Here is a 9222-nt window from a genome sequence, read left to right as displayed (position 1 = left end):
CGGGAAAGATGTACTCTACCTTACTTAATAGCGTTGCGGTGTTTTCAATTGAAGTTCTGTGCAACCTAGCGACAGAACATTATGACTTCATGTTTGAGTAGCGATTGCATATGGCTATATCATTATATAGACAGAGACAGACAGAGACACGGAGACAGAGACGGAGGCAGACAGACAGACAACAGACAGATTTTATCAGTACACAGTTGTACCTATTTTGTTGTGCACGAAGATCACATCTACGTATATTATCGAGTGTTAACCGGCGACTGGTAAAGCCTTGACACCTTAACCTTTAAGGCACCGCTTCCTGTTTACGGTAAATCGCAGAGTCATCTCTGTCACAGCATCAGTTGACCTCGGTGACCTCCTGTGATTTTGACATCTGAGTAGCAAGGCTGGCTGAAGATCATAGGAAATATGTTACTTATAAGTTTAAAAAATCGTACTTTGTGTCCTCAATCCTGAAAACACTACTCGATGTATCAAGTGCTCCCTTCGCATATCATGTCCACCTATAACTTCACCACCAGCAGTTTAGTGGTCAGAATAACCCTGGGAGATACTGAAATATCGGTGTATTAATGTGTGAGTCTCATCATGCGTCTCTGACCCCCTGATACGCCAGGTTTCGTGTTGAAATGGTGAGTTCAATCGATTTTTTCACGTTTCCTTCGCTGGTTTTCTTTATATGCAAGCGCAGTGAGTTGACTCCCCTATTGTGGATATTATTCAACTGTATATTTATATGTCTCGTCACCAAAAATAATTTGTCGTTTAGCGCACAAAGGCTAGAAGGATCAGTATATATCCAGCGACGGAGTTCTCTAGAGTTTGCATTGGCCTCTTATGAAAAACCTCTATGGTATAGTAATAGTAATAGTAATCGATATTCAACAAATTAATAACAGTTTGCTCGTCAGGCACTATATATAATTTATAAATGGGCACGGGAAAAGGGGAAAGGCTTTCTGGCTCTATATTAATTATTGTGAGCAAATTCGAAATATCCGGAGGCCACACAGATTAGCCGGGAAGCCAAGTATATGCATGGTACTCATTTCCCGCTCATATTTTATAACGTAGGATATCGTTTCCCATCTAAAAACATGTCAGAAAATTCACTACCAGCAATCTTTTTCTGCAAATATTTCTGCAAATATTTTCGCATTTCCTGCATTTTGTTCAGGGTAGGATATAATCTAATGTAAAATAAAATAAATTGTGATTGCCAAGCGTCGGCTTAAATTATCCACTGTACCCATTTAATAATACCCATTTAAACACGCGTTTAATCACTATCATCGTCATTATAAGCATCGTCATCTGTATCAATGTCATTGTCATCATCCTTTCCATCACAAACACCGTAATTTTCTCCAGAATTATATTTTCTTTATGTTAGTAAGATCTGTTCTCTACGTAACCTTAGAGCTCTTGGTAACCTGTAGCCAACATGAGGGTTCCATAGTGTTCTACCTAGAGAAAGTTTTGATAATTTTTCCTTTGTGGGCCTATGTTCATTTCTACATATTCTAATCAAAGAAAATGTATACACAGCAAGAAAACCGCAGGCAGATTTCAGTAAATGCCGGTAACAGGGTCTGATCAGTACCTGTAACAGTCTCTAAGGAAGAACCTTTGTTACAGGACCTGTAAAAGTGGTGAGATATCAGGGGTGTATGAATAGGTCTGTATCGGGCCTGGTATTAAAGGAATGTATCCAGTGCTGTAACAGCATGGCTGAAATACTGGTGTACAAACAGTGGTTTGTCATTGTTGAATTTACATGACCTGTTACAGGGTCTGAAAATTTGTCAGATTTCATGGGTGAATATTTTCAGAGCAATGGATCAATTTTGATGACAGAAATGAATACAGGCATAACCGTGTGCATATTAAAAATAATTGACCTTGTTACAGGTCTGTGTTCACATTGCTGTGTACAGTCCTGTAAATATAGTGATGCGACAGGCAGACATTTCAGAACCTGTCACACCACTGTGTCTACAGCATTGTATATAACCATGTTATCACAGCATTGGCCTCAGACTTGAACATCAGCCCCTGTCTTGGCAATGGGACGTCTTTCCTGACACAGACCTGTACCACAACGTTGTGTAAGGGTCTCTACAGGGCCTGTCACAGGGGCAATTGGTTTTTTGCTGTGTAATTCATCTCCAATGGTGTAACTTATTTTGGTTTGTCAGTGAGGACTAGTGCTAACTCCAGGTGATTTGTTCATATTTGTAAATCCGATTCTCATTGCCAAAATACCACATAAACAATCAACACACACCAAAGGTGTGCTACGTCCGAGCGCCCTCATAGTAAAGAAGATGTTGGGCTGACAGCCACGATCACTCTTAGGTAAAGACTGTCATTGGCCAGTTTTATGTGTGGCAGCCCTTTTGTACTTCTCATATTGTAATAATATCTCGCAAAAGATTTTGGGCATGTACACCTTTCTGTATGCAGTGAAAATAACTTTTTGCTCAACGTTGATGACGTGAGTTTCTCTACAACTTGCACATTCCAATAATCGGTGTCTAATCATAAGTGTATGTATTTGCACAGTTCACTCATCACAATCTCATTCATGGAAGCATATTGTTAACCGAGATGTACACACTTGGTGACCATACCCATGCTGCATCCCTTGATGCAAAAGCAGAATTATCACCGTCGTTGTACTTGGACCAAGTTAACTTTTTGCCAGTCGTCTCAGCTTGCATTGGGAAAGCTTGTGTAAAAGCAATGTCACAAATGTCAATTCATAGGGCAAAATTTTCTCAATAGTTGTTTTTTTCCTGGTAGCGTTTCTTGGATAAAGCCCTACAGTCTGCGAAGGATGCAACCGTCGGTGTAGACATCAGATTAGCAGTTGGTAGGCAATAATTATAAACCATGGCTGTCAAATTAGTTGCAGTGCCCTGTACGAATCCTTTTGTAAGCTGTACAGATATTGATAAGTAGAAGCATTTCATAACTGAAAAGAAATATGACTGTGTACTATGTACAACTATGTTAATTCTAGGATAGTTGATTGTATAGCATTTCGTGTAAAATGCCGCTGTGAGCCTCAAAGATCACTTTAAAAGTTGGCGTTGTGCATAAACGGTAGGTGTATGTCTTCAGTGGCACTTTAACTTTAATAAAGGCTCCAGGATCGCTTAAGCTTGATGACAGACAAAACAAACAAACAGACTAATCTCTTTGAGGCGGAATCGCTTGATATGCCAGGCAGAGAGTGGTGTACATTGGGCAAAACTTGACAATGTTGAAATTGAGTTATTAGGTCTTTATCGAAAATAACAAGCCTTGAATATTGATAGTAAGTTAATCATTTTAGGCCAAACTTGTTTCGGCGTCTTTGACAAATTCCCTGGTCACCAGGGACAACAGACATCTGCACCTACTTAATAGCAAACCAATTTTGAAAGATAAATAATTTGCTATGCTAATATTTTTGTTGAAATACCATCAAAATACTAGTATATTTTATCCTGCCAACTCAGTGTGATACATCCACTATTTCGCAGCAGGCGAGTCCAATAATTTCGTGATTTAAAATTAGCATTTTTGACGTCAAAATCACTTCTCCTATTAAATGTAAAAATTACTAATCACTTTGGTATTCGTGGACTTTTTATCCAAAATAATGATTGACAAAATTTAAAAAGATCGCAATATTTACAAACTTTTTGCAATTTTTGTTGCTATAGAGTCAATTAGCTCTTGCGTACGTCTGTCAAATAATCGACCATGACAAGCTGAGATGCCTTCACCCAGACAAATATAATTATTTTTGTCAATCATTGGAAACTTTTTCTTATTGGGTGACTCTTTCTAATCATATTTACTGTCACAGAAGCCAAACGTCGAGTTTAGAATTACTGAATTAACTGCAATCGCGATAGGAAAACCTACAAGGAAAATTTTCTTGAGTTGCACCGGTTTGGCCTCAAGACTCCCTAAGCTACCAGAAATGGGGATTTTGTCAATTAAGCATGGTTTTGACAGACAGTTGTCTTACATACATACTTCTTTAGACTCCTCATCCTTTTGAGAGGTCGAACATGTAGCAAGCACTTGGCCGAAGCTTGGAAAGTTTAGCCTGAGTTGAATAATGCACATTTCAGTATTCCAATTCAAAATGCGCCCTCAACTTGTCCGAACAGGAGGCCTCCTCTTCTACACTGCTGATGTGCAGAATGCTTCTCCGTAGTGTCCTGCTGCAGTTCAAAGCCCAACAGGAGAAGCCCTTTCTCTATATTTCTCATGGAATCCGATTGCTATTTTGATATTCTCCGTTCTTTTATTTATATGTAGCAGTCTCTGTTTCTGTCTTTTTTTGTTCTCTCTCTCTCTCTCTCTCTCTCTCTCTCTCTCTCTCGATGTATATATGTGTATGTGTCAGTGTGTTTGTTTCAGTGTGTGTCAGTGTGTGTATGATGCATGTATGTTTCTTTGTTTGTTTCCTGCATCTGTGCTTGCTTGCTCATTGCTATGCCTAGCTGTCCGTCCGATCATATATATCTCTGTTGAGCTGATGGTCAATTTATCTGTCCGCCTCCAAGACACTGTTTTCCGCATGAGTTTGTGTCCATTTCTATTCAGTAATACCTGAAAATAAGTCTTTTGGATAAAGTATTTCTCGCCCTTTTCCGCTGACACCTAAATTCAATGGACAGTCTTTCAGGTACGTATACTGGTTTTAAAATGCTCGACAACTGAACAAAGACATCTTCCAACAATCTACAAGAGAAAGATTCCCCTAATTATGTTGAACTTCACAATTACCATGCTGCATTTTGGTTGCATGAAGTTTAACTCATTTGAATATGTCCCAATAATTTCTTATCATCATTTGATTTAACCTTACACAAGAATGTCATTGTCAGAGCACCTCTACTGGAGGTTACGATGTGTGTTTGTTTTGCTTTTGAAGCATATTTGTGTTTAAGTATATGTACAGGAAGGTTATTTTAGCCTATTTACTTAACGTTTTATGGGAACAGAGAGAAAAAATAACAACAAAATGTGATACAAGTGAAACAGATCCAATCAAAAGTCACATTTTTACATTGTTATGGGAAATAACACGATTAATATAATTGCATAAAGTTCCCATTAATGTTAATCTAACATCAATAGCGTCTACAAACATTGTCGGTATTTGTCATTACGGGCACCTGCACCTGGGTTCCATCACAGTCAATTTTTCATTGTATTTGGCAGTACATGAACTATAAGATTTTCAGTGCCTATATGTTGATGTGATCTGTGCGATTGCTTCCCCATTCTGAACAGTTTTTCAGCAACATCCTACTCTTTTGACAACCGAGCAACACAGTTATTATCGTTAATAGCAGTTGGCATTTTTTTGGTAAAATGCGTTTGGATAAAAATGCCTTGTGTGATTTTTATTCTGATACTCATTTTTATCTACTTGAATTCCGGCCTCCCTCCAAACGAATCGTGCCTTATTTTTACTTTATGTCAGATATCTTAACCCATCCTGTTCTTGTACATAAGCATGTAGAAATGGAGTTGAAACGTGCCAGGTTCGCTTGGCGGCAGACCCGGACAAAGCAAACTTACAGACTCATCTCTTTGATGCGTAATCGCTTGATATGCCGGGCACAGAGTGGTGTAAATTGTGCAGAACGTGTAAAAATTGAGATATTAGGTCCTTAACGAAAATAACATGACTTGCATACTGACAGTGCCATGACAGCTTTACAGATTAAGACGTTGTGGGTATGGCCTATTTGGGCCAAATCGGCCATACCTACCACGTCTTTTAAAATTAAGCACAAACTCATATCTATTGGAATTCAGTGGAATGGATATTAACCTGAAAACCCCCTGCACATGGACAGTGAATTTCGATTATTCTTTGTAAGACAGATACAATTCCGAATAAGCAAGAAAAATGTATTTCTTTCAATTCAAATACAACACTAATTTTCATCAAACAAGGAAATCTATGCAGACGTAGCACAGCCGTTTGTAACGACATTCGAAACACAGTGAGCATGTAATGACCAAAGTATTTAACAATGCTTGACCACAGTCCCTCCACAAACCGTGCCTTGTCGTACACCGGTAGTAAGGAGGTACTGGCGCCGCTCCTGGCTCCATTATCGTAGCGAGAGACAAACCGTGGAGGTATAAGAGAACTACATTGACTAATGCACACGTGGCCGTAAAATAAAACCACGGATGTCACTTTTAGTGTGTACTCAGAGCAATTTTCTGTCACGATATCAACCGATGATGGTAAGCTATTAGCCCTGCATCCGGTATGAGTCAATGGTACTCGGCTATGACTACGCCTTAGCCGTAGTATAGCCCTACTACGGACTAGCGTGCGTGCAGACTGTCGCCAGGGTAGCCACCGAGGCCCTTCTTTTATTGACATGTAGTATTTCGTCTAGGCAAAATTTAAAGCCACGTAAGTCTGTGTATGGTGCTTTGTGTTCATTCAGTATGTTTCCCTCCATTTTGGTGGAGAGTAACGTATGAACATTTAGGTCTACACAGCATCTTACCTATGGTGCATTAGCTACCTGGACACTGGAAAGATAAAAAGTAGCCCAGCGTTAACTTTCTTACGTAAACGTTTTTTTTTTGTTTGTTTGTTTTTTCTGAAGAATACCACAGCATAGATCCTGGAGCGAGAATCTCCTTAAAGATATATTCATACTCACTCAATAAAACGTCATCGGTGTCAACAGACACTTGCAGCTACTTAAAAGCAAACCAGTGTTGACATATCATTTGTTATAAGATTAAATTTGCTGTGTAAACATTTTTGTTAAATATCGTCACAGTATTAGTAATTTTTACAATTGCCAACTCCGTGTGCGAACATTCATTATTTCGTACAAGATGTTTTAAAGTCCATTTGTGAGTTAAAATTAGCATTTTGTCACCTCCAAGTCACCTTTATTCTTAAAGTGCGAAAATTACTTATCGTTTTAGTATTCATGAACTTCCATCCTAAATCATGATCGACAATTAAGGTAGCTTTCCACCTTTATCGGGGTATTTTATGTCGAAAACATAAAAAATAGCTTTTACTTGAGAAGTATTCCTATTATATTGATCTATAAGTGTAAAGAATATCTTGGTCTGAAAATTTGAATTTCTAGATGAAATGTTGCGATCAAAATTTACAAGAGGCACAGTTGCATGTTTTTACGTTTTGAGACTACCCTTAAAGGTTGATTGGTAAGCGATAAACCTAAGCGGTAGCATCACGGTATTGTCGCATGCACTTGGAAACATCCGCTGCGAAAATCCCATTAACACCTACCGCTCACTGTGTGTATCAAGACCAGTAGCGATCAGGCGTAGAAAGGTGGATCGTACGTTTTTCTCAAAGGGGTGGCCCCTAAAAGATGGCAACTTCTAAGTATTAGGCCAGACTTGTAAAATGTTTGTCGGTCCAATGTCAAGTTATTACGGAACAAAAATAGCAGCATATATCGAGTGTTAAAATATGCAGCATGAGTAACGGCAGGACCTGTAGTTAATATCACTTCAAGTTGATAAAAAGTCACTGTCAAGTTCGCTTGTAAGAGATCGCCCACCCAATTACGTTTGTTCATTTCAATGATCATCGAGGCGGACAGTAGATTCAATCAGAAATCAAAGGCTACATTTAGCAACAAAAACCGAGTTAGACAAGTGTCGGTTAGCCGTGTATTTGTATTTGCTTTGCCATATACCAAATGTTTTTGAGACACTTTTGTGTGTTTGAAAAGCACCCGTAGCAGTGGATACATTTCTTAATGTTCAACATCTCTTAGAGAAGCTCCGGCTGTCCCGTATACATAGATGGTACGTTTCTCTATGGGGCGTATAGCGATAGCAAACACCTGAATACAGCGACATACGCGTACCTGTTCAGCATTTAAGGCGATACCGAAGGAGTAAAAGCATGCGAAGCGTGCGTTGGTTGCTATCGCTGGCAGTGTTCCAAACGCGCACTTTTGCACGTGCAAAATCTTACCGTTCCGTTGTTTTCTATGGTTCTTCGACTCCTGCTATTATGAAAATGCTCAAAATCTTTCAACTCTCTCAATTGTAAACCAATTTAGCTGATATTTGGTAGGATTATTGAAGTCATACATGAGAATATAGATAAGCATGCGTTTCTAAAAATTCCGGACCGTTTATGAGATATCGCCGTATAACCCTTCAAATTTTCGCAAAATGACACAGTAGAGATATTTTCCTGTTCAAAAATCGTTTGCACTTGAACAGATAACCTAATCCATGCTAGGGGCTCCAAACAGATATCTCATGTGTTACATTCTGAAATTTTGGAAAATTTTGTGCAAATTTGTAGGAGCTGAAACATTTTAAAGAAGAGCTGTGAAATTTGTATATGTGTGACGTCACTGACCAATCGCGCGACAAACCTGCGTCTTTTGGAATCGTATGGTTCTTTAAATCATTATTATGCAAAGAAAACCATGAAAAATTGTATTTTGATTGATTTTGGAAATTACCCTTTGCAACCGTTGCTTAGCAACTTAATCCCTCGTTATCGCCTAAAGGCGGGGACAGAAACAGCATCATGAAAACGAAAAAGGGGTCCCCGAAAATCCAAAATAACCACACCGATGTCCACGAGTGTAAAAGACAGCCTGCGAAAGTCAGACAAAGGATCATACCACAGCCAAACCTTAACGCTGAAGGACTTTCACTTTTGAAAAAACTTTCCCCAGTGTAACTGTTGACCATTCTCTTACCAAAGCCGGCAAGAATATAATCCAGGGGTCACCGCGCAAAATTCCATGTGTAAAATGAAGAGAGAGAGAGAGAGAGAGAGAGAGAGAGAGAGAGAGAGAGAGAGAGAGAGAGAGAGAGAGAGAGAGAGAGAGAGATGTCGATTTCGCCTAGGATAGCCATTGCCACCTGATAAATATTGTCAACATTTCAAATTTTGACTAGCACATTTCTATTTATTCCGCCTGTCCGATAAATTTCAATTATTAGAATTACCATACCGCAAAGGTATCATTTAAGGATCTGTGACTGTCCACCGTCTCCCTTCGACGGAATATTTAGCGAGAGGACGTCGGGATACAGAAAACAGAGACACATTTATCGCCAGGGCTAATATCAACGGCCAAGATCATAAGCAACAGAGCAAATTTTACTTCCCTTGATTTCTTAGAGTTCGTATCGCTCTTGTTTTATTTC

General features: G+C 39.0%; 1 long non-coding RNA gene across 1 annotated transcript in view; it reads left to right on the top strand.

Moving 5' to 3' along the window:
• Positions 1-472: 472 nt before the first annotated feature.
• Positions 473-9222, top strand: part of LOC139123962 (uncharacterized) — a 41869-nt gene continuing 33119 nt past the window's right edge. Inside the window, exon 1 of the long non-coding RNA XR_011549805.1 lies at positions 473-644. This is a non-coding gene — a long non-coding RNA (uncharacterized lncRNA). The remainder of the gene's footprint in view (positions 645-9222) is intronic.

Source organism: Ptychodera flava (genome assembly GCF_041260155.1).
Source record: "Ptychodera flava strain L36383 chromosome 23 unlocalized genomic scaffold, AS_Pfla_20210202 Scaffold_23__1_contigs__length_28996876_pilon, whole genome shotgun sequence".
Taxonomy (NCBI): domain Eukaryota; kingdom Metazoa; phylum Hemichordata; class Enteropneusta; family Ptychoderidae; genus Ptychodera; species Ptychodera flava.
The sequence above is the reverse complement of the archived record's forward strand: the minus strand, read 5'-3'. Positions and strand labels throughout refer to the sequence as shown.